Raw genomic sequence first — 24,538 nt, 5'->3', positions numbered from 1 at the left:
GAAATGTGATAATTTTGAGTTCAGGTGAGTTGCAAATAGATCAATTAGAGAGACTCCCTATTTTTCACATACCTCCCTAAATATCAGCAGGCTGAGAACAATGTCCGGGGAGTACAGAAAAAACTTGCTGATGTAGTCTTCCTTGGAATTCAGGACACCTCTGAAATGAATGGGCCTGAGACACAGAAGAATGTCTTCTGACTACATACAAATCTGCTAGGTTATGTGATTCAAGGTGCTGAAGCACGTCCCGAACTGATGGTTTAAACAGGACACCGTTACTCACTTGCCTGTGCATACCGCTGAGGATCTCCCCCTTAGCTGATCTGCAAAATAATTGTACTGCTTTACAGACAGCAAAAAGTTACCTCACAGTGGATGATCTGTTCTGTTCTGCCCCAGGGACCCTGCACTGACTGGTTGTCTAAAATAGCCAGCAATCACACGTGATAAAAATAGTCTCCTAGCTGAATACAGATAACAACTCCCTGAAACGATCCAAATATGATTTATTCAAATCACACAATTAAACGCCAGTCACATTGGGAGTATGGAGGGCATTGGAGACGCAGAAATTTAAAGATCCGCGCTAGACTACTGACAGAGATAGTAGAAGGAAGGGCCAGACGAAATGACACAAGATTTTTTCTATAAAACTAATACTATTCGTCTCAAAACAGCGTAATGCCCATATGCGCTTGATATTTAGCCTTACATAATGTGAAACAGGGATGGGGCTGAAGAAAAAAGAGAAAAAATCTGAGATCGTGGACCGCAGGATTATATAACTACGTTTCCCATGAGGCTCAGACATTCTCCTTTTGATGACACGCCTGTAATCGAGGACTAAGGACTAGCAGACTACAATCCCCATGATTCCCAGTCGTGGAGGGTTGATGCTCTGCTGAACCAATCAAACGTCAGCGTGAAAGAAACAAAAAAAAGTCCACTTACACGGCACCGGCACCTCCCCATACAGCCCAGATGGCTGCTAGGTGTACCGACGGGCAGGTAAGTGTACGCTGCCACCAGTAAATATATCACTTATACAAATGCGCGTAATAGGTTAATATGGCCACGCTATGATTGATGCCCATGTTTTTATCACTGTACAGCTACGAGGACCGCTATGTCGGGACCTCTCTCCATCCGTCTAACAGATCAGGGATCCAACACGGAGCCTGCAGAGTGACGCGCCCAACCATAATGCAGGGAGGGACCTCCACTCGAAGGGTCTCCAGGCTCCTATAAGTCTTTATAATCTTGAAACTCTACAAATAAACTCACTGGGTTACTGGGGTTCTTACATCCTCATTAAGCATCGTAACATATGAACTGTGTAGAAAAGAAGATATCAGAGGATAACACAGATATGTACCGCCCACGCTTCACAGCGTTTACAGTGCTTAGTGCTCTGAAAAAGGAGCAAAACACGTAATAAAAAGAGTCTCCTAGTTGAATACAGATAACGACTCCCTGAAAAAATCCAAATATGATTTATTTAATTGACAAAATTAAACGCCAGTCACATTGGGAGTATTGAGGGCATTAGAGACGCAGAAATTTAAAGATCCGCGCTAGACTACCGACAGAGATAGTAGAAGGAAGGGCCAGACGAAATAACACAAGATTTTTTCTATAAAACTAAGACTATTCGTCTCAAAACAGCGTAATGCCCATATGCGCTTGATATTTAGCCTTAAATAATGTGAAACAGGGACAGGGCTGAAGAAAAAAGAGAAAAAATCTGAGATCGTGGACCGCAGGATTATATAACTACGTTCCCCATGAGGCTCAGATCTTCTCCTTTTGATGACACGCCTGTAATTGAGGACTACGGACTAGCAGACTACAATCCCCATGATTCCCAGTCATGGAGGGTTGATGCTCTGCTGAACCAATCAAACGTCAGCGTGTAAGAAACAAAAAAAGTCCACTTACACGGCACCGGCACCTCCCCATACAGCCCAGATGGCTGCTAGGTGTACCGACGGGCAGGAAAGTGTACGCTGCCACCAGTAAATATATCACTTATACAAATGCGCGTACTAGGTTAATATGGCCACCTATGATTGATGCCCATGTTTTTATCACTGTACAGCTACGAGGACCGCTATGTCGGGACCTCTCTCCATCCGTCTAACAGATCAGGGATCCAACACGGAGCCTGCAGAGTGACGCGCCCAATCATAATGCAGGGAGGGACCTCCACTCGCAGGGTCTCCAGGCTCCTATAAGTCTTTATAATCTTGAAACTCTACTAATAAACTCACTGGATTACTGGGGTTCTTACATCCTCATTAAGCATCGTAACATATGAACTGTTTAGATAAGAAGATATCAGAGGATAACACAGATATGTACCGCCCACGCTTCACAGCGTTTTGAGTGCTTGAGTGCTCTGAAAAAGGAACAAAACATGAGAAATGGTATACATTTTAACAAGCAACAGAAGGGACTGGAATATATGCAAGGTCCCAGACTTTTACGCATAGATTCATAAAGGGGAAAGAGAGTATTTCACAATAAATCATGAGACTGCAGAGATGACAAAGTCTCTTATTAAATACGGTAAGGCAATGTGTGATTCTGGGATAACTAGTAGGAAAGTATCCAATTTACAGTAAGAAATCCTTTCGGAAGCAAAAGAGTCTTTTCATTTTTCATTTATCAAATAGAGCACTTTCTTGACTAGCTTTCTCGAAGGTTTTTATTATGACTCTACATACTTATTTCTCTATATCATAGAGCGGTGCACTATCTTCCTGAGCTGTTGCCAGGCGAGGAGAAGCACGTTCCTCTTGAATCCGAGGTGAGCTAGAGGATATGTTGGAGATGGGCTGGAAAAAACCCTCATAACGAGTAATTTTTTCGCATAAAATTTATGATATTAGATGACTTATACTAACTGTAGTACTGTTATTCTATTTTTATATGTGTCTTTTTTATCTATGTTGTCTGTCTTGATGACTTGTGCACTGGGACATCTCCTTCACACATAAGAGGACTACCAGGATTGAACAGGTGATATCTGTATCGATTTTCCTCTATTTCAGTTCGAAGCAGTAGCAAACTCATAGGTCCTGAAGAAGCGTTAGATACCTCTTGGATCTTTAAATAACCGCAGAAACCTGTCGACCAATACATCCAGTCAGTAGCTATTTGCTGAACCTACTGGCCTTTTGCACTGAATTGTTTTTATCCCTTTGGAAGTGGACGGCACCAGAATAAAATATTGTTTGCGTTCACTCTCCAATTTTAATAGAGCACTTTTTCGTTTTCTTTTTCATATCTTCTCCATGCACTGTTTTCAGTTACTAATACATACCAGCCACTAGTTCTCTGTGTCCTTTATTCAACATAATTAGCTATTTCCATTAAACAGTAAGTGAGGTGGCAACAACAGAGACTCTCCACTCTGGGAAGTGGTCCAAATGATGAAAGGGCGGCAAAGGAAGAGTAACTGATGGATATCTCTTCACATAGTGCGATACCCTGTTGTGTGCTCTGCTAACAAACTTGGAGTACACAAAGAGTCATTTAGACACACATAGGTTCATTGTAGACCCACAGTTATTCTTTTTGTAGTACATATTGTGTTTAGGGGGCTGTAACTGTGTGGTCGTTAAATATTCCCTTGGACCCTCAACCCACCCGTTTGTAATTATTGTCTAAAATAGCCACCAACCCATGCTGCTGTAACTGTTGTCAAAAATATTGGTTTAGGGTAAGCAAAGCAAGTTCCTTACTCTTGCGACAGAGGCATCAGTCACTAAATAAGGTTCACACTGCTGGTTCTACAGGAATTAGGTGCTCGCAATTCTCCTGAAGCCAAAACTGTTTACCACTTGTTCCAGGTTCATATTTCTCAACAAACAGCTGGAGGTTGGAGAAGAGATAAGTGATCACTGGTTTTAGATTCTCCTTTAAAATGTATTTTCCCTTGAGGCAGAGGAGTCATCAGAAAAACCCAACTCTTCTTTATTATAATCAGGAGATGCCCAAGAAGAAGAAGAGGGAGAGAAGAGACTGAGAAGTAGGATCCTTCTGATGATGGATTAGAAAACTGGGCAAGGGGATTTCCCCTATGCCGGCGGTTATACGCCTCAGACAGAGATTTAAGCACTCCTGGAGATCTCTTTTAAAAACAGGAAGAGCGCAGCACATATGTCTCTTTTTGCAGACTCCATGAAGATACCTCTCCATAGAGAGAAATTGAGAAACATGGCAGGATTACTGAGACTATTTTCCCTGAGGGTAGTCGCTAGGTCAACTGACTCATTGGCAAGGAACAAGGACCCACCGATCTCCATGTATACACTAGGCTCCAAATACCTAGTAGACCAGTTACTTGCCTGAATAAACTATTCATTTATGTCTAAAGGAACTCACAAAGAGAGAAGAGAGAGAGTGAATCTTATCACCTGTCTTTCCTCCCTAGGAGTAAAGAAAAGTAACGAGGGTGGATCCTAAACTTACACATAAAAGATGTGTAGTGTGAGTCTCTGTAAGGTCCATCTGAAAGCAGCTTTCTAGGAAGACTCACAGAAGAAAGCAATAGGTATATTGTACAGATTTGGCCATCTCTTTATAAATCATCAAGAGAAGCAACTCCACGTCTGGTCAGGAGCAATGCACGACAAAAAATGGTACTGCTGCAACCATCACAATGAAGCAGTTAGGCCATGTGGATTAAAGAGGCACCAACTTGCACAGAAGGAGGTTGTGGTCAATGCAAAATTGAAACTTGCACTGCGTAAAAGTAACTCTGTACCTCTGCAGCTTTGTACAATATTAGGAGTGTTGAAGCCAACATTTCCCCCAGACCCACGCACCATGGAAGCCAGAGTACTCCGATGCAACAAATAAAAAGTCCTATCAATGCATACAGTTTTTTGTGAAGGAGGGGCCCTTGGAACCTTCAAAATGTAGTCCTTAAAGTCGGGAAGTGCCCCACACAGTATTAAACAGCCCTTGGCAGTAAAAGGGTGCAAAACCAAAACGGGAAGGGATTGGATTAGGGGAGAGATTTCTGTGAGATATAAGAAATAGGGGGATTTGTTGAGGGGGTTTGTCTGCACCTCAAGTAATAACCACAACCATAGTCAGGGTGAACTACTAACGTTGTTAAATAAACCAAAGCTCAACCCCTGGTAGCTACTGCACAGAGCAAACAGACTTAACCTGTTTTATTTATACAGTACACAAATGGCAATAAAGTCAAAATGCAAAACAGCAAACATCACAAACTAATTCAGAAAAATAGAGTAAATTGTCCCCCCAAATGACAACATTTATTAAGGGAAGCTAGATTTATGATTTTTTAAAGTTAAAAGTAAAATTAGCGCGAAAAAGTGTTATACTCCACTTGCGGTCACTGGCTTCACCTGATCAGTACCTAGGCACAAGTTAAGTCCAACCACATTGGAGCCGGGGTCAGATACAGTAACCAATTTTAACCTGATGGGAAGTTTCACCTTTGGACTGGCTAAATCACACAGTGCATCGTAGCTGGTCACCTTGCTGTGCTGCACTGCATGACAGGGTAAGGGCAAGAATGCGTCATATTTAAAAGAATAGAACTCATTCCCGTCCTTTCCACTGTGCTGGCACACAGTGGGCTGCCTAGCACTAATGCAGGCTCACTTGCACCATGGTGCAACGGTGTCTACATTGCATGCAGGATTGTTTTTGTGCATGAAGAGGCACCTTCCTGAGCAAAAATCAATCATGAGAGACAGTTTCCTATTTCTGTGTGTGCTGCAGAATGCAGCACACTTAGAAAGAGGAAAAAAACAAGGAGAAATGAAGATATTTCTTCTCGTTACCCTTCTCCTGGGAGGCGTATCTTTTTGGTGCATTCACAGGTTTACAAGTTCCTGTCAATCTGGAAATTGTTCAAAATCCATGCATGTTATGTAGGAACACCAATGCAACACCCGTGGAACCGCCTCCCAGATGCAAAGTAATGCAACACAGTGATTTGCGCACATCACATTACTCAAGATTTATGAAGCCACACAGGACACCGCAAGGTGGCCTTGTGTAGCTTCATAAATCTTATTTTTCAGTGGTGTCGCTCTTGCACCACGTTGCGTGGTGCAAAAGCAACTCAAAGGGGCTCATAAATAAGCCCCTCAGTCTCTGAAAAATCCTCTGTGGGGCAAGGCAGCAGACTGTGGCAGACGAGGGCTCCACAACAATGAATAACCACAAGATAAAGTCCTGGTGAAGCTATTGACTTCTGGAGGGAAAGGTTAGTGTTGGGCTAAAGGATGATCTCTCACTGGCAAGATACCTTGGACACCTTCACTCAGTGAGGATTCCTGCATTTGGACTTAATCTCTTTTAGATCAAATTGCTCAAGCGGAGCAAGGCTGCAGGCTGTGACTAAAGAGGGCTCTATGTAACTAGATACAACAAGAATCTTTCATCCAGCGGCAATGCACCTTCACTGGATCGGTTTTCTCCTCCCTAATTAATGGGGTAATGCTTCTCGGGCATAACTCTGAAGCATTCCCTGTGTGCCCTAATGCATACAAATCCCTAGTGCCTTTCTGTTCCTAAAACCACAATGGCAGGACCCTTATTTCCCTCTCCAAAGCTTTTGTGCCCAGCCCAGAGATGTGGTGAGGGAAATGAACAGCTCCTTCTCTGTGTTCGGAGTAAACCAGTTTTAGGGGCAGCCCCTCTCCCACTGGGATTGGTGTGTACCTGACAGGGAGAACAAAGGAGGGCCCTGCCCAGTTGTCAACTAACATTTGCCTGACAAGGCATCCCTCTTTGAAGTTATTTAAAGCTTTTAGGCACAGTCCAGATGGCCATCCTGCCAGAAGAACAGATGCACCACCCTATACCCAAGGGTCTTTGTCCTGCTCTGGGTGCAGTTTTCATTCCGCATCAAGATGGCTAGTTAGCTGCCTGGTGACAGTTGGAGATCATGCAAATGAGCCTCTTGGGGCTTTAGGCAGGGAAAAGGTAATTTTCTCAAAGGAGCTTTTCAAAATATTTATCACAAATCTGACTTTCCCAGTGAATTGGGTTTTTTCATAGATAATACAAGTCCAAGACTGAGAATTGCAGCGGTTTCCTAGCTAAAATTGACATTATTAAATGTAATGCTACATCCTAATACTTTCCTATGAAACAGACAGCAATGCTACAGTGATAATAGCTTGTTGGGCTTTTTCAACTTACTGACATGTGTAACATTAAACCTTTACATGTCCTTCATTTAGATACCATGCACCCAATATATGATTGAACAACTACTTCCTAAACCACAAATTTCTTAACCACGAAGGCTAAACAACGAGGAATGCCGAACAACTACATTGTTTACAACGAGTTCCTAAACCACAAAATATATTTAAATTGCTCTTTACTCATTTTCACCACTATGTTCTTTTTAATCCGCATGTTTTTGTTTATAACACCTTCATTTCCATACGCTCCATTTCCTGCCTTAGAGCTGCTTATTTACTGCCCCAAAAACCCTATCAAGAAACCCATCTGTAACAGTCCAGAATGACCCTCGGGTCCACACTACACACTAATGGGGGCCTCCTCTCCGCCGCTCCTCCACTTTCTGAATCCAGCCTTGTTTGTGGGGTTAGGAAGGTTTGGGAAGCGTCGAAAGGTGGGGTGGAGGGGGGGGAACATCCATTACAACGCAACTAATACAAGGCAGTGCTATTACAATGCAGGTATTACAACGTAATTTCTATTACAACGCATGTTTTTACAACGCATGGTGTTACAACGCAAGTGCTATTACAACGCATGTTTTTACATCGTATTTAAATGATTATTAATAATACATTTTTTTATTTTTAAAATATATTTTCGTTATTTAGATACATAGTTATTTATATATTATTTGTATTTAAAAATTATGTATTTAGTAATAAAATTTTATTGTTTTTATAAATAATTAAATATTATATATGTAAAATAAAATGAATTATAATAATTAGTGATTATTAGATGAAGTATGAAGTATTAATATTCAGGTATGTCTTATAAATGTTATTATATAATTTTTATATTTTTTGGGTATTAAGATAAATATATATATTTTATAATTAACTACATAGTTATTTATATATTATTAGTATTTAAAAATTATTGTTTTTTTATTTCTTATTTTTATTTTATTTTTTATTTATTATTTATTATTTAAATTATTAATATTTATGTTTTGTATTTTTAATTAATGTTCTAATATTAATATTTTATTTCATTTATAATTAATTAATTTCCATATATTAGGTATAAATAATTTGTTTGTTATTTAATATATTATTATATAAATATTAGTTTTAAAAGTGATTATTAAATGATATTTGAAGTATTAATATTCAGAAAATTATTTTATAAAAATGAAGTATTAATAATCAGGTAATTTTAACAAAATAAATAACATCTTTGTTATTAAATTATTTTTTTGGAAGATAAAATAATATATATAAATATATTATAAAGTAAATAAGATTAAATAATCAAGTATTAATACTCAGGTATTTACTTAAAAATATAATTAATCTATGTAGAAGGTTAAATTAGTAATTATTAAATCAATAAAATATTGTTTAGTGTTTACAATATTTTTTAACAAATTAAAATATTATTTATATAATTTTAATATGTATATTTAAACTTTTTCCCACGCTTTTGTATTGATTTCAATGAAGCGTTTTGTCCTTTATTTATTTCAATGAATACTTGAATGGGATCCGCGGGACAGTTTCTTATGGTTTAAAAACAACTGATGCAGGATGGAGAAGAAGGAAATAAGGGTAGACTAATGGTAAGTGATAAAATACATAATTTTTGATAACTTTATTTTAATTAATAACATTAAAATAAAAAATAATAAAAGTACAAACGCAATTTATTTTGATATAAATTTAGTTTATTGATCAAATTAAATGTAAAAAAATTATATTTATTTTTATTTCAAATTCTAATATTTTCATGACATTTTTTATTTACAAATAATAAAATTAAGTATTAATATAAACATATAATAAATTATAATGGAATTGTCCTTTTTCGATTTTGCTGTTTTTGGATGACGTCTTCACGTTAACGTCGACGTTAGCCGCCATCTTGGATTTACCGATTGCTGGAAGTAGCAGGAAGCTGATCTGCGCTTAAGGTAGGAAACTTTTCAAACTTTAAATACAGTAAAACATAGTTTAAAAGATATATATATATTGTAATAAGAGGTTAAGTAGAGGTTGCTTATTAAACTAATAGTTGTTTTTGATTAGATTTGAACATGTCGCCGAACATTTCACTGTTATATGCCATCGTCGGGTTATGTTACGGGAAAAATAAAGGGTAAATATGTTTGAAAAATATATTTATGATATATATTGTATACATTTTGAACGTAATATGTTTTGTGTAGTGATAGAAATGTTTGGTTTCTTTAATTTAGATGAACATAGATAGGATAGGTTAGAAACGATTTTTTTGAAAAATGATAGCATTTGGCTTGTTTTGTCTAATAGAAAACTGGTTTTTATTTGAATTAAAAGAGAGTTCGTTTTTTGAGATTTAAGAGAGTCAAAGTTCATGCAAGGTTTTGTTTGTATTCTTTTTAGAGAATTTAGAAAAAGGTTTTCAATTGGTTGTTATGGTTTCATTTTCATGTTTACGTTTGTTTGAGAGAGTTGAAATCGATGCCCTCTATTAAAGAAAGTCATTGTTTACATTTAGGAAAAAAGTGTTTCATTGCTAGTTGTCATTATTATTTTGTAAAAATGCCAAATTGAATTTTTAAGTTAGCGAGAAATACTGTAGTTAGGTTGTTTTGAAAAAAAAAATGACATTATTTATTTAAAGATATGCAGTTTGGTTTTGATGTCATTTCACCATAATAAACATAATTTAATAGATAGAAAAGGTCAAATTTTGAATTGAAGATTTGTTCAAAAGAAACAAAAATGCTTTAAATTTAAGCTTAGAAATACGAAATTCTTAGCTTTTAAAGAACTTTTTCTGTTTGAAATAGCACAGAAAAATTTGAAAAAAAAAATAAAAATCTCAAAACATTTTCTATATTACAACCAGTTTACTAATATAATTTTCCACAAGCCAGCATCACTTTTGAAAAAGTTAGTGGTGATATATGTTGTATAGTATAACTTTACTTTGAACGTTCAAAATGTTTACAACATTTAAAAGTAATGGAATGAAAATAATTTTCGTTTTCATTTTCAAGAAGTTTATTAAAAATTATTATGTATGGGTTTTCTCCTTTTGAAAGAGAAAAGAAAAGGAATTTTTCCTATTTTTAACAGGTGCAGTTTGAAAAATAAATATTTAAAAAAGGTAAGGGAACCCGACAAGTAATAATTTAAAAAATGTTTGCAAAAATGTCAAATGAATAAAAAAATTTAAAAATCAATTTAGGGCAAAGCAGGAAAGTAAGTTAGAGAAAAAATATTTAAAAATGTAAAATGTTAGCAACATTCTCTAGGTAGTCCAAAGCCACACACAACGAAAATTGTTGTAGTACACCCAATAGTCTCTTAGACATCTCCTTTGTTTGCCTTGAAGGTCGTGGGTTTAGGATACCTGACAATGCCTGAGCTAGTCTCATTTCTTGAAAACTTTGCTCCTTCTTCAAAGTTTTCAAAAAAGAGTAGAAATTAGGATGATGTTTGCCAATCGTATGACTGAAGGAGTTATGCCATCCCTCTATGGCATTATTTGTTTTTGCACCACCTTCTAAGCAGGTTGAGTAGCAATTCCACCACTCCACATGGTAACGTGGCTTCCTCCTGCGACCCGATCTGCCTAGACGCCCAATCCATGTGTCTTTGAAATAATTTAAAATGGGAGCCAATTTTTCCTCATTTTCGATAAAATATTCAGATTCTGAAATTGCAGTGTAGTATTCATCTACACTATCAGGTGGTACAAAACAAAGTGCAGTTAATTTTTTTAATTCTACTTGTAATTTGCTATCAGATGAGTAATCTGCAACCAGGGATGTTTTTTGAAGTTTACGCCAATATGCCTGGGAAAAATGAAAAAAACATCCCTGAATTTGGGTATCCACGTACAATTTGTTGATGACATTCATCATTGTCAATTCAAAATCTAATATGATTTTCCTAGGACTTTTTGCAGAAGTTTTTTCTTTAATAACTGATAAGAACTCAGTATAGGTTGCAGATTGCTTATCTGGTAGCAAACTGTATACTAAAGGAACTACATTATTATTAATTTGAGCATGAATACTGTAAATTTGGGTGAATGGATGGGGCGTACTTTTAAACGTCCCATCCATCACCCAAATTTCAGTATTCTCTAATTTAAAAAGGTTACGGGGAGTGCTAAATATTAACATGCGTTTGAGAGGGTTTTGGTTATCATACAGTAGAAAAGGTTCATTAGAGAAAGAAAGAGTTAAATCATGAGGAATTACAATTTCAGCAAAAGTTTGAGGAGTAACTGTTTGTGTGTTACTTGCCTGCTTTTTCTTTGAATTATTCTACGCAAATTTGGGATTGTTGGCATATTACAAGCAACATGTCCAGGGACATGTTGTGCAACCTCTCTCAAAATCTGACCAGGAGTTTGATTGGAGGTGCATGCAATATCTTTCATTTCATTGATAGTATCGCGTATTTCAATCTCCATTGCAGAGGCAGAGTGGTTATGTTCTGTGGTTTTTACCACAATATCACCAACAGTAACCGCTCTGCCGCTGCAACGGGCTGTATAATATTGTACACACCTCCAATGTCTCCTTGGTTCACTTAGCCTCTCATTACAATATATATACCCACAATGTTTAAGCAGTCTGTTCCCTTTTCTAGATTTGGTATATGTAGCAGTAGTTTGGCTTGCCATTTCCTGTTGGAAAAAGGAAATATAAATTACATTATAAATATGATAATGACATTTTGGAATTTCTTATTTAAATATATTTAGAAATACAAAGTGGCTTTTCATGTAGATTTTTTCTATCAAAGGCACTTTTTTCAACTTAGAATAGTAAGTGGTAATTTGACACTATCCAGCACTTTCCCTACTCATGCACTTTCACAGAGTTGGAATAGTAATTGGCACATTTTCACTAACCAGCACTTTCTCTGAATATGCACTTACCTGGAGTTAGAATAGTAAGTAGCACTTGGACACTATCCTGCACTTTCCCTACTGATGCACTTTCACAGAGTTGGAATAGTAATTGGCAATTTTTCACTAACCAGAACTTTCTCTGAATATGCACTTACCTGGAGTTAGAATAGTAAGTAGCACTTGGACACTATCCTGCACTTTCCCTACTCATGCACTTTCACGGAGTTGGAATAGTAATTGGCACATTTTCACTAACCAGCACTTTCTCTGAATATGCACTTACCTGGAGTTAGAATAGTAAGTAGCACTTGGACACTATCCTGTACTTTCCCTACTTATGCACTTTCAAAAAGTTAGAATGATAACTGCCAATTTTTCACTATTCAGCACTTTTAAGAACATGTACTTACATTAAGTTATGTTATAAAGTGACATTTTTTATGATTCTGCACTTATAATGCTTTTAACATTGCTTTTAATTTGCTTTGAAATATATAATTGATATGTGTTTATTTATGAAAATTACCTTTGCTTTTTGAAGGTTCTTTTTTCAAAAACTGTTGAAAATAGTGTGGCTATTGGCTGTCTTTTTGGCGATCTGTGGGTTGAAGTGCTTTCTGTTTGGCTGTGAAGAAAACAATTTGAAAAGGTGTTTAATGTTTAGAAAATGTTTCATTTTTTGGGTGTTCTATATATGTTGGGTAAAAGCATTTACGTTTAAGGATGCTTACAAATATGGCACATCTTATCATTATCCTGCACTTGCTTAGAATATGCAATGATGTGGAGTTTGAATAGTAAGCGGCACTTTGACACTATCCAGCACTTTCCCTACTCATGCACTTTCACAGAGTTGGAATAGTAAGTGGTACTTTTTAACTAACCAGCACTTTCTCTGAATATACACTTACCTGGAGTTAGAATAGTAAGTAGCACTTGGACACTATCCTGCACTTTCCCTACTCATGCACTTTCACGGAGTTGGAATAGTAATTGGCACATTTTCACTAACCAGCACTTTCTCTAAATATGCACTTACCTGGAGTTAGAATAGTAAGTACCAATTGGACACTATCCTGCACTTTCCTTACTCATGCACTTTCACTGAGTTGGAATAGGAAGTGGTACCTTTTCACTATCCAGCACTTTCTCTGAATATGCACTTACCTGGAGTTAGAATAGTAAGTAGCATTTGGACACTATCCAGCACTTTCCCTACTCATGCACTTTCACGGAGTTGGAATAGTAATTGGCACTTTTTCACTAACCAGCACTTTCTCTGAATATGCACTTACCTGGGGCCTTATTTATGAAGGACTTGCGCCGCCGGTGCGTCACTTTTAACATGGGAAAAAGTGACGCACCGGCGGTGCAAGTCCTTCATAAATAAGGCCCCAGGAGTTAGAATAGTAAGTAGCAATTGGACACTATCCAGCACTTTCCTTAATTATGCACTTTCAGGGAGTTGGAATAGTAATTGGCACATTTTCACTATCCAGCACTTTTAAGAACATGCACTTACATGAAGTTATGTTATAAAGTGACATTTTTTTATGATTCTGCACTTTTAATGCTTTTAACATTGATTTTAAATTGCTTTAAAATATGTAATTGAGTTGTGTTCATTTATGAAAATTACCTTGGTTTTTGGAAAGTTCTTTTTCAAAAACTGTTGAAAATAGTTTGGCTATTGGCTGTCTTTTTGCTGATCTGTGGGTTGAAGTGCTTTCTGTTTGGCTATAAAGAAAACAATTTGAAAAGGTGTTCAATGTTTAGAAAATGTTTAATTTTTTGGGTGTTCTATATATGTTGGGGAAAAGCATTTACGTTTAAGGATGTTTAGAAATATGGCACATCTTTTCATTATTCTGCACTTGCTCAGAATATACAATGATGTCGAGTTGAATAGTAAGTGGCACTTTCACACTATCCAGCACTTTCACTACTCATGTACTTTCAGGGAGATGGAATAGTAAGTGGCATCTTTTTACTATCCAGCACTTTCTCTGAATATGCACTTACCTGGAGTTAGAATAGTAAGTAGCAATTGGACACTATCCAGCACTTTCCCTAATCATGCACTTTCACAGAGTTGGAATAGTAATTGGCACATTTTCACTTTCCAGCACTTTTAAGAACATGCACTTACATGAAGTTATATTAGAAAGTGACATTTTTTTACGATTCTGCACTTATAATGCTTTTAACATCGCTTTTAAATTGATATGAAATATGTTATTGATATGTGTTCATTTATGAAAATTACCTTGGTTTTTTGAAGGTTCTTTTTCAAAAACTGTTGAAAATAGTTTGGTTATTGGCTGTCTTTTTGCCGATCTGTGGGTTGAAGTGCTTTCAGTTTGGCTGTAAAGAAAACAATTTGAAAAGGTGTTCAATGTTTAGAAAATGTTTCATATTTTGGTTTTCTATAAATGTTGAGGAAAAGCATTTATGTTTAAGGATGTATAGAAATATGGCACATCTTTTCATTATTCTGCACTTGCTCAGAATATGCAATGAAGTGGAGTTTGAATAGTAAGTGGCATTTGGACACTATCCAGCACTTTCCCTACTCATGCACTTTCATGGAGTTGGAATAGTAATTGGCACTTTTACATTAACCAGCACTTTCTCTGAATATGCACTTACCTGGAGTTAGAATAGTAAGTAGCACTTGGACACTATCCAGCACTTTCCCTACTCATGCACTTTCACGGAGTTGGAATAGTGATTGGTACCTTTTCACTATCCAGCACTTTCTCTGAATATGCACTTACCTGGAGTTAGAATAGTAAGTGGCACTTGGACACTATCCAGCACTTTCCCTACTCATGCACTTTCACGGAGTTGCAATATTAATTGGCACTTTTTCACTAACCAGCAATTTCTCTGAATATGCACTTACCTGGAGTTAGAATAGTAAGTAGCACTTGGACAGTATCCTGCACCTTCCCTACTCATGCACTTTCACGGAGTTGGAATAGTAATTGGCACATTTTCACTATCCAGCACTTTCTCTGAATATGCACTTACCTGGAGTTAGAATAGTAAGTAGCACTTGGACACTATTCTGTACTTTCCCTACTCATGCACTTTCAAAAAGTTAGAATGCTAACTGCCAATTTTTCACTATTCAGCACTTTAAAGAACATGCACTCACATGAAGTTATGTTATAAAGTGACATTTTTTTACGATTCTGCACTTATAATGCTTTTAACATTGCTTTTAAATTGCTATGAAATATGTTATTGATATGTGTTCATTTATGAAAATTACCTTGGTTTTTTGAAGGTTCTTTTTCAAAAACTGTTGAAAATAGTTTGGCTATTGGCTGTCTTTTTGGTGATCTGTGGGTTGAAGTGCTTTCAGTTTGGCTGTGAAGAAAACAATTTGAGAAAGGTGTTCAATGTTTAAAAAATGTTTCATTTTTTGGGTGTTCTATACATGTTGGGAAAAAGCATTTACGTTTAAGGATGTTTAGAAATATGGCACATCTTATCATTATCCTGCACTTGCTCAGAATATTTAATTATGTGGAGTTTGAATAGTAAGCGGCACTTTGACAGTATCAAGCACTTTTCCTACTTATGCAGTTTTACGGAGTTCGAATAATAAGTGGTACCTTTTCCCTATCCTTTAATTCCTCTGAATATTCACTTACCGAGAGTTATAATAGTATGTGGCCTTTTTCTATGAATCAGCACTTATAATGTTTTCAACATTGCTTTTAAATTGCTATGAAATCTGTAAATGAGATGTGTTTATTCATGGAAATTACCTTGGTTTTTTGAAGGTTGATTTTGAAAAAGTTTTCAAAATACTTTGGATATTGGTTGTCTTTTCGACGTTCTGTGGGTTTTGCTACTTTTTCTGTTTGACTCTAAACAAAACAATTTGAAAAGCTTTATTTCACTGCTATGTTTTTTTATCGTTTATAATTCTGAAAATATTATACTAGTGCACATTATCGTACGATTTAGTATTAGCAGTTTTATACTTTTTATTTTTGTTATGAAAGGGAAAATTATTCTATATAGATATAAATACTCTATACACTGCATTTTCTTTCGGTTTTATTTTATTTATTTATAGTATTTGGGGTTATTTGAAGAACGGAGTGGGGGTATACAGAGGGTTCGTTTTTTAACGTGCATTGTTAATTACGATTAAATTTAATAATTTAAACAAATAATGTATAATATTATAAACAGTTCTATTATTATGATTTTTATACTATTCAGTTAATGGTCCAATTATTGGTTAAATATTTTTCTCTAATCCACTTTGTTTAGTGGTATTATCACTTTCTGTTTTCGAGTTGGTACTGCTTGAGATAATATTTCAGTACACCTTTGAAATATATGTATTAATTAATAATAATTCGTTTACGATGCATTTGGATGTACTAATTATGAAATATTATTTTTAAAAAATTTCACATTAGTTTGGAAATGTAGGCGTTATTTTTAAATTAATTATTAAACAGTTTATTTATCCACGAAATATTTTAAATAGTTTTATTAATTATATTCTGTTTATCGAAAATTAAATAAAATTATTTCTCTTAAAACAATTTTTTCCTCTTATTACCCTTCACTTTCTTAACAAAAAACGAATCTACCTCACACATTATGTTCAAAGTTTAACTTAATTAATGGATACTATTATATTAATTAATATAATATAAAAACAGTTTTTGGTGATATATTGCTAATAATATGTTATCCTTAAACTTTTTAGCAAATCGTTTTAAATAACTTACTGTTATATGAAATAGAAATGCTTCTACGTTCGCTTTCGTTGAGATTTACTTCAAGAGGTCAGAGGGTCAGGTTTTCACGTCTGATTACTCTGCTAGTTGATAATCAACTGTTTTCAAAATGGTGGGATACGTCTATTTATAACTTTTCTTAATTAGCATTATATTTGTTCTATATTATATTGTTTTCTATCATATTTTTCTGATATTCATTTCATGTGGAAACGTATAATTTAAATTGTTTTATTTTAAAGTAAGCTTTTCAATGTTTTGTTCCGTTTTGGCATCCATTTTGAATCTCTTGTTGACATTGGAGGTCATGGAAATAGTAGATGGACATTATTTTTTTTTACTGTGTTTAAAATGGCGTTAATTTGTTCGTAAGGTCATTATTTTTGTCCATCGAGTATTGAAATCTCTTATTTTTTCTTGTTATCCTAAAATTATATATATATATTCTTATGCGTTGTTACGGAATTTGATGTTATACAGTATTATTTTTAATACTCGAGTATTAATTTATTAACGTTAAAAATCGGTTTTGTAATATTATGGTAATTTTTTGACTCATTTTTAAATACACTTACCCACCCCAAACCCCTATTTTCTCTGCATCCCGTACTAGGCATTTTTAAAAAAAAAATGTCATTATATATATTTTTGTGCGTCATTATGGTATACGATGTTAAATAGTATTATTTTTAATACTCGGGTATTAATTTATTAAATAATTAAATCGTTTATTTAATACTCGGGTATTATTTTATTAAATAATTAAATCGGTTTAGTAATATTATGGTAGTTTATTGACCCGTTTTTTAATACAATTACCCACCCAAAACCCCTATTTTCCCTGCATCCCGTGCCAGGTTTTTTTTTACAAAGAAAAAATGGTATATATATTTTTTTGAATGCGTTATTATGGTATACGATGTTAAACAGAATTATTTTTTAATTTTTAATACTCGGTATTAATTTATTAAATAATTAAATCGGAATCGTAAAATTATGGTAGTTTTTTGACCCGTTTTTTAATACACTTACCCACCCAAAACCCCTATTTTCCCTGCATCCCGTGCCAGATTTTAGATTACAAAAAAAAAATATATATGTAATGGTATGCGTTGTAATAGAATGCGTTGTAATAGTACTTTTTCATAAGTAACACTATTTTACGATGTAATAGTATGCGTTGTAAAAAATCGCGTTGTAATAACATTTGCGTTGTAAAAAATGCGATGTAAAAGCATGCGTTGTAATAACATGCGCTGTATCATCATATATCCGGTGGAGGGAGCTCATTGGTGGGGGAGTGAGATGAAAGACGCTCTGAGAGGAGACATCGGAGGGTCTTAGGGTATCTCTGCATGTGTGGGGAGGGGCAGAGAGACCGGGGCTGGGGAGGCAGAGCCTGGTGTCCAAACAGAGCATGCTGAGGAGGGAAGGAGTCACGGTCATTTTTTATACCCCGGTCGGAGGCAGAGTATTGTTGTATTAATATTACCCCAGCTCCGCATGCTCCATTTCCATAAATTACTGGAATTGGTAACTGGCAGGATGTAATCAGAACATATTAGTTATATATATAGTAGAAATAAAGTACGAAGTAGAAAGGACTGAGAGGAGACATGAGCACAGTGATTGGCCAGTAGATGGCGTAGTCACTAAATTAAGCATCTGTAGAATGCTAAATGTAGACTCGTGGATGAAGACGTGTGCCTTTTGCCGAAGGACTCATGTCAGAGGGGCTACAGACCTGGGGCCTCATTTATGAGGCCCCTTGCGCCATCGGAACTTCACTTTTCATGAAGTTCCGTGGCGCAGAAGCCTGCGTGGTATTTATCAGGCAGCAGTACGCCAGTTTTTGTGGCGTACTGCTGCCTGATAAATATCAGTCCCTTTAACGCAGTGTTCTGCGTTAAAGGGGCGTGCAATGGGTGTTGCTGGGGGCGTTCCCAGCAACATCCATGGCCTTTTGACACTGCCCCAGATTTACGAGAAATCGAAACTCTGAAGCAGTGCCAAAAGCTTACGCCTCCCCAGGGGAGGCGTAAGGGAGGCGCAACAGGGAGAAATGTCTTTATTTCTCCTCGTATTTCCTTTTTCTATGTGTGTTGCATTCTGCAGCACACATAGAAAGAGGAAAAGCCTCTTGTGATTATTTTTGTACAGAAAGGTTTCCCTTCCTGTACAAAAATAATCTTCCCCGCAACGCAGGCACCCTTGCACCATTGTGCAAGGGTGCCTGCGCTGGCGCAGGCAGCCCATTGTGCGCCGGCGCAGGGGAAAAGGACAGGAATGCGCCGTATCTTATAGATACAGCGCATTTCTGCCCTTTTATTTTGCCGTAGGGAAGCGCAGCAGGAAGGCCTGCTGCGCTTCCCTACGGCAAAAAGTCATAAATGTGGCCCATGGTTTCGTGGTTTATGTAAGTCGTTGTAAAGGAAGTCGTGGTTAAATGATCGGTCGTTGTTCGGGATTCGTGGTTCAGGCCATTCGTCATTCAAACTTCGTTGTTTAGGATGTTTCCCCAACCCCCCATACAGGTAATGAAGACTACTTAGTGGTGACTTATTAGTATTTAAAAGAAGGTTTTGACCTGTCAAAAGGTATTATATTAACTGGTCACATTTGTGGTTTAAAAATTATAAAGCCTGGCTGCAAATATTAAGGCTGCAGTCATGTTTCCACTATCACTATCACTAGTGTGACAGTTAACTTGCAAACCCTGTATACATTTTGTGCTATACACTAGAGAAGTAGACGTCTGTTAAATATACCGATTAGGGGTATGCCAATGTCATCATGTTAAAAGGGTGGGCACGGGTTCTTTACAATTGGTTAACAGAGATAAAGTGCCCAGAGGTCTACAACATGTGAAAAATATATTATAAGCAAAACACTGGGGTGCATCATGCATACATGGTCAGTTCCAACACAAGGTTCTCGAGAAATCAGCGTGGGAGCGGCGAACACCAGAGATAAATTGGCACATTTACACGATGAGTAAAGAATTGAACAAGGGCAGGAGAAGGGCAGGAGAAGAGGATGTCATACATTCCTTCACATCTTGAGAGCCTGTGATCGCTAATTACGATTCAGGTTATTGACAGTGAAAAAATCTTGAGTTTCATTAGCATATGAGATGCTTCGTTTTTATAGTATAAACTCATACATCTGCCTGCAATTACGAAAAACAGCTACGAGGCCTCCGGGTAGATAGCGCTATACAAGTGTAATCTAATAATAATAATAATAATAATAATAATTATGGAAAAATACTGCTGGCAAACAGTAGCACAACACTGGATCTGAGTCACCGAGAACCGAAGAGATCTCATCATTCATTCAATGCACATTGGAAAATGGTCTTATACTTCAGGCTTACATATATAGAAAGAGAATTTGTAGAGAAATACTCTTATTCTAATGTCTGTTTTGTTAACATTTCATTTCCAGTGAAGGCTCATGATAATTCCTCATTACATGTTTGACATATGTTTTGTCATATTTAAGGCAATACACTTACTTTCATCTTGGCATGCTTCTGAGTTTGTAGGGTCCCTCTTTGAAAGACGAGTATCTGTTTCAAAACTGTGAACTCGGAGCCAAGTCTGGCATTTCACAACCTTTTCTTAAAATATTTAGAAGTAGTATGTGCACAAAAAATCACTCTATCTTGTTCATGGCTCACCTTGCATATTCAGTAACTATCGCATGTGGGTGAAATATCTGCTGGGGAGCAAATTAAATGGGTGCTCCTGCGAATGTTGTTTGGGAAGATGGAAAAAACCTCATGAAAGTCAGTGACTCACATCAGGCCTTTACAGAGTGTATGTATGTATTGCGACTTATAAAGCGCACGTATCACCCGAAGGCATCAAGGCGCTTGCCTTGGGAACCCGTCCTGGCTTTTCCCTGTGAGATAACGCCTACTGGGCATCCCCAAGGTGAAAGCCATGCATCCCGCAGCGGGTGGGCCGCCGTAGTGGAGATTAAGCAAGCTATTACCCAGAGTTGCAGCTTGGGACCCCATGATTAGAGTAGGCACCGAGGCGAGAATTATCGAGTCCATGGACATTTTTGGGCTCAGGACCCTGCCGCGTCGGGAATTGAACCCTGGTCCCGGGCCAGACCTCTGCATCAGGGTCTGCCGCTCTAATCAGTGAGCCACACCGACGAAGAGTTTGGCTACAGCTATTGCACATTGCTGCATACCTAAGCCTGTAAACTTCAGCTATATGCACAGTGAAGAACAATCTATCACATTGGTGGTCACATCTTTATGAGTTGCCATTATTACTGACCAAACCCCCATTCCCCTACAAACACAAGAACCCACTACTAAATAATACATTCTATATACATTTCAAAATATTAAATACTGTTCTAAAAATAGACACAAATATTATTATAACACTAATACTTTATGATGATACAGAAACTAATATTTACCAAATTATTTAAAGGAGTTTCATATGACTATTTAAATCAACGTTGTTAAATAAAACTATGTTACACACAATGATATATTTAAAACAGTATCTAACATTTTTTTTTACCTTTTATAATCTTTCCCACAATTTTTTTTACCTTTTATAATTTGTCCCACATTTTTTGGATTTCCCTATAATTCTGAAACTATAGTTGTATGCCATGATATTTTATCAATTATATTTTGGTGATTTACTCACTGGTACAGTGAAACAATGGTGAAATATTCCTGCAGAGAAGAAACATGTCCTCAAAAAATATAACAAAATAGCAGAACCAATGTGGCACGCTAGGTGTACCCTTCACAAGTATTTAGGCCCTGGGTGGTGTCCATTGTGTAGAAAGCTGGCTCTGTATATACTATACCAAAATGAAGTATAGCGTGCACAGAGTCCAGTGGAACCCAAAAAGTAGGCATAGGTAAAAGTACATAGCACCTTACTCTCTATTTATGGTAGTTTAGGTGAGCAGTAAACCTTTATCAGAGGGTAGTGTTAAGCATTTGTTGTACACACTCAGGCAAGACATGATGTCACACACTCAAAGACTGAACTCAGACCAATTTGTTTGTATCAAAAATATTATTGAGTTATTTGTATTTCTAGAACCAAGCCAAGCCTGGTGTAGGTAAGTGAAATAATACTTTGCAAAATCTTATGCAGCGGTTTACAGTTGAATGCAGGTTCAAATGCAGTTGGTTGAATTACAGATAAGTCAACAGCTCGAAATTACTTTCCAGTTACTTCACAGATTACTGTCCTTGTTACTTTTCAGATTACTTTTTAAGTTACTTTTGCTCCTCAGTGTGATATGCATAGTTATCACACTGGGATATTTCCTAGATAAAAAGGTAAGTAAAGCAGTTTTTAGATATTTGCCGTTTTTCAAGTTCTCATACAAAACCAACTCCACACTTTTCATGAGAAAGCAGTCAATGGAGTTCTATGAGAGCAAATTAAGTTATCGGTTTCAAGGTAAGTACTTGGGTTTGGGAGTTGATTTTCTGGGGTTAGAAACCAAGTTACCCCATGGTCAAGGATGCACTCTCAAAGCACCCTCAGCAGCACCAGGGCCGCCAAGTGCAGAGTGTTGAGGTGCAATGCTATCCAATAGGGGATAGGGGGCCTCCGGTTGGAGGCTCCTGACGAGCAGGCCACAAGAATGTGGTAGTAAAGCACCTTGTGTTAGGCTTAGGGCAACGGGGGTCCAAATTTGCACACAAAGTGCCCCCACCTGGGTGGCAGGGTGCTTTTTTGGCATCTGGTGCCCTATTGTTTTCAATGAGGATTACCGGTTTTGGTTTTTAGCTGCAGGCTCTGACCAAGGAAGACGTCCGGGAGGAACCAACAACTGGGCAGATAAGTTAGAGGGCTCAGGGACGTAGGTGCACCTCAGGTTCTCTACTCCAGGGGGCAGGGCGCCTGGATGGAGGGGTGTCTTTTGAGGTTGGGTTTCAGCTACCGGGCCACTCGATGTTGCGAGGGTTCTTTGTGCAGAAGCTGCAGGCAACATCCGGGAGTCCTGGAGGGGTCAAACCATGATGGACTCGGACTCTGGTGTGCTGGGGGATCTCACTGGGACTGGTGGACTACTCAGACTTGGGCCGTAGGCATCGGGTGCAGTGGTTGTTCCAGGCATCAGGATTCTTTGTCCTCAGCAGGCTCTGAGTCTTTCTTGGCTGCTGTTCACAAGGGATCCGGTCTTTGTTGAAGGCAGTCAGTCCTCCCAGGGGTTCTGGGGGTTGCTGGCTCCAGGACAAGATGAATTTTGGTGCAGGACATCTGGAAACTGCAGACAGGCCAGTAGGGCTGGGGCCAAGTCAGTTATTCTCTGCAGTCTCCTCTGCTAAGCGTCTTCTTTCATCCTTCTTCTACGTAGGTTGGAGGAAACTTTCTTCTTCGTTCAGGGCTTCCCCCTAAATACTGTATTTATGGGGTGTTTTAGGGGTCTCGAGGTTAGTAGCCAATGGGCTACTGACCTTTGGGTGACAACACCCTTGGTGTGCTCAAAACACGTGGGGGAGTGGGCACAATCCCTAATCCTGATTGGAGAGTACCTGCCATCTGCAAGATGGCGGGCACTGAAAAGTGGGATTCACCTCGCCTCCCCACCAGAGGGGTAGGGTTGGCAGAGGTGGGGACACCTTCTGGACTATGCAAATTCTTCCCACCTGTCTTACTGCCGATAAGGAGGGTAGACAAGAAGGGGGTCTGCTCCTGATAGCAGGAGAGGCTAGGGGTTGTGTTGCAAAGGTGGCAAGTCCGCTTCCCCATCACAGATGGCTCCCCAGCCACAGATGGATTTTCCTCTACTGGGAGAGGTGTGCCCACCTCCACCCAGGAAAGGCTTTGGTTCTCATTTATGAAAACTGTTGCATTGCTGCGTGTGAACAGTGATACAACCACTTTCACTGCGCCCTCCTTGTGACATGATGGATGAGTCATATTTACTGTAGAATGCATCATGTGGTAAGGAATGACAGATACGTCAGAATTACTGACATATCTGTCAACGCAAAAGTGACGTATTGCTGGAGTTCAGAGGGTCTAGCCACATTGAATAAGGCAGCAGGATACATCTTCGAAACCTTATTGTGGCTGCCAGGCTAACCAATGACAGAACCATGCACTTACACACAAACACACACTGTCAAAGTCTGCGGAATTTGCAACATGACCACCTGTCTTCAGACTCCATTTTACAAAGCCACATGGAGATTTATCACTATGAAAAGGCCCACTCTATCAGTCAAACGCAGTGTTTGAACAATATAAGCTGTTCTTGAAGTGTTTTATCCAAAACCATACATTATTTGAAAAAAAGGAGTATTTTGAAAGAGTATTGATGTTTGAAAACAAAATGGTTGAAAATCCAAAACATTATTAAAGCTGCTTTTTGAAAGATAATGTATTATGTGTTTGGGAGATTTATAGCTGTTAGTATTTGCTTTGTACCAATGGTCACTTGATGATGTGGCTGTTCTTTCCTAAGTCATGTGGAGGCATTTTATATTGACAAAGCTTTTCCCAAGATTGTTATTGATATCCCTCATCTTATACGTTGGGGTAGTGAGCGTTTTATCATAATATTACGTTTTAAATATTGTCTTTCCAAATATAATGTAACCAGGAGATCGACAACCAAAACATCATGAAAGTGAGTGAACTTAAAGGCTAGTACAG

Source organism: Lissotriton vulgaris, chromosome 4_1, assembly GCF_964263255.1.
Source record: "Lissotriton vulgaris chromosome 4_1, aLisVul1.2, whole genome shotgun sequence".
Lineage (NCBI taxonomy): Eukaryota > Metazoa > Chordata > Amphibia > Caudata > Salamandridae > Lissotriton > Lissotriton vulgaris.
Note: the sequence above shows the minus strand (reverse complement) of the source record.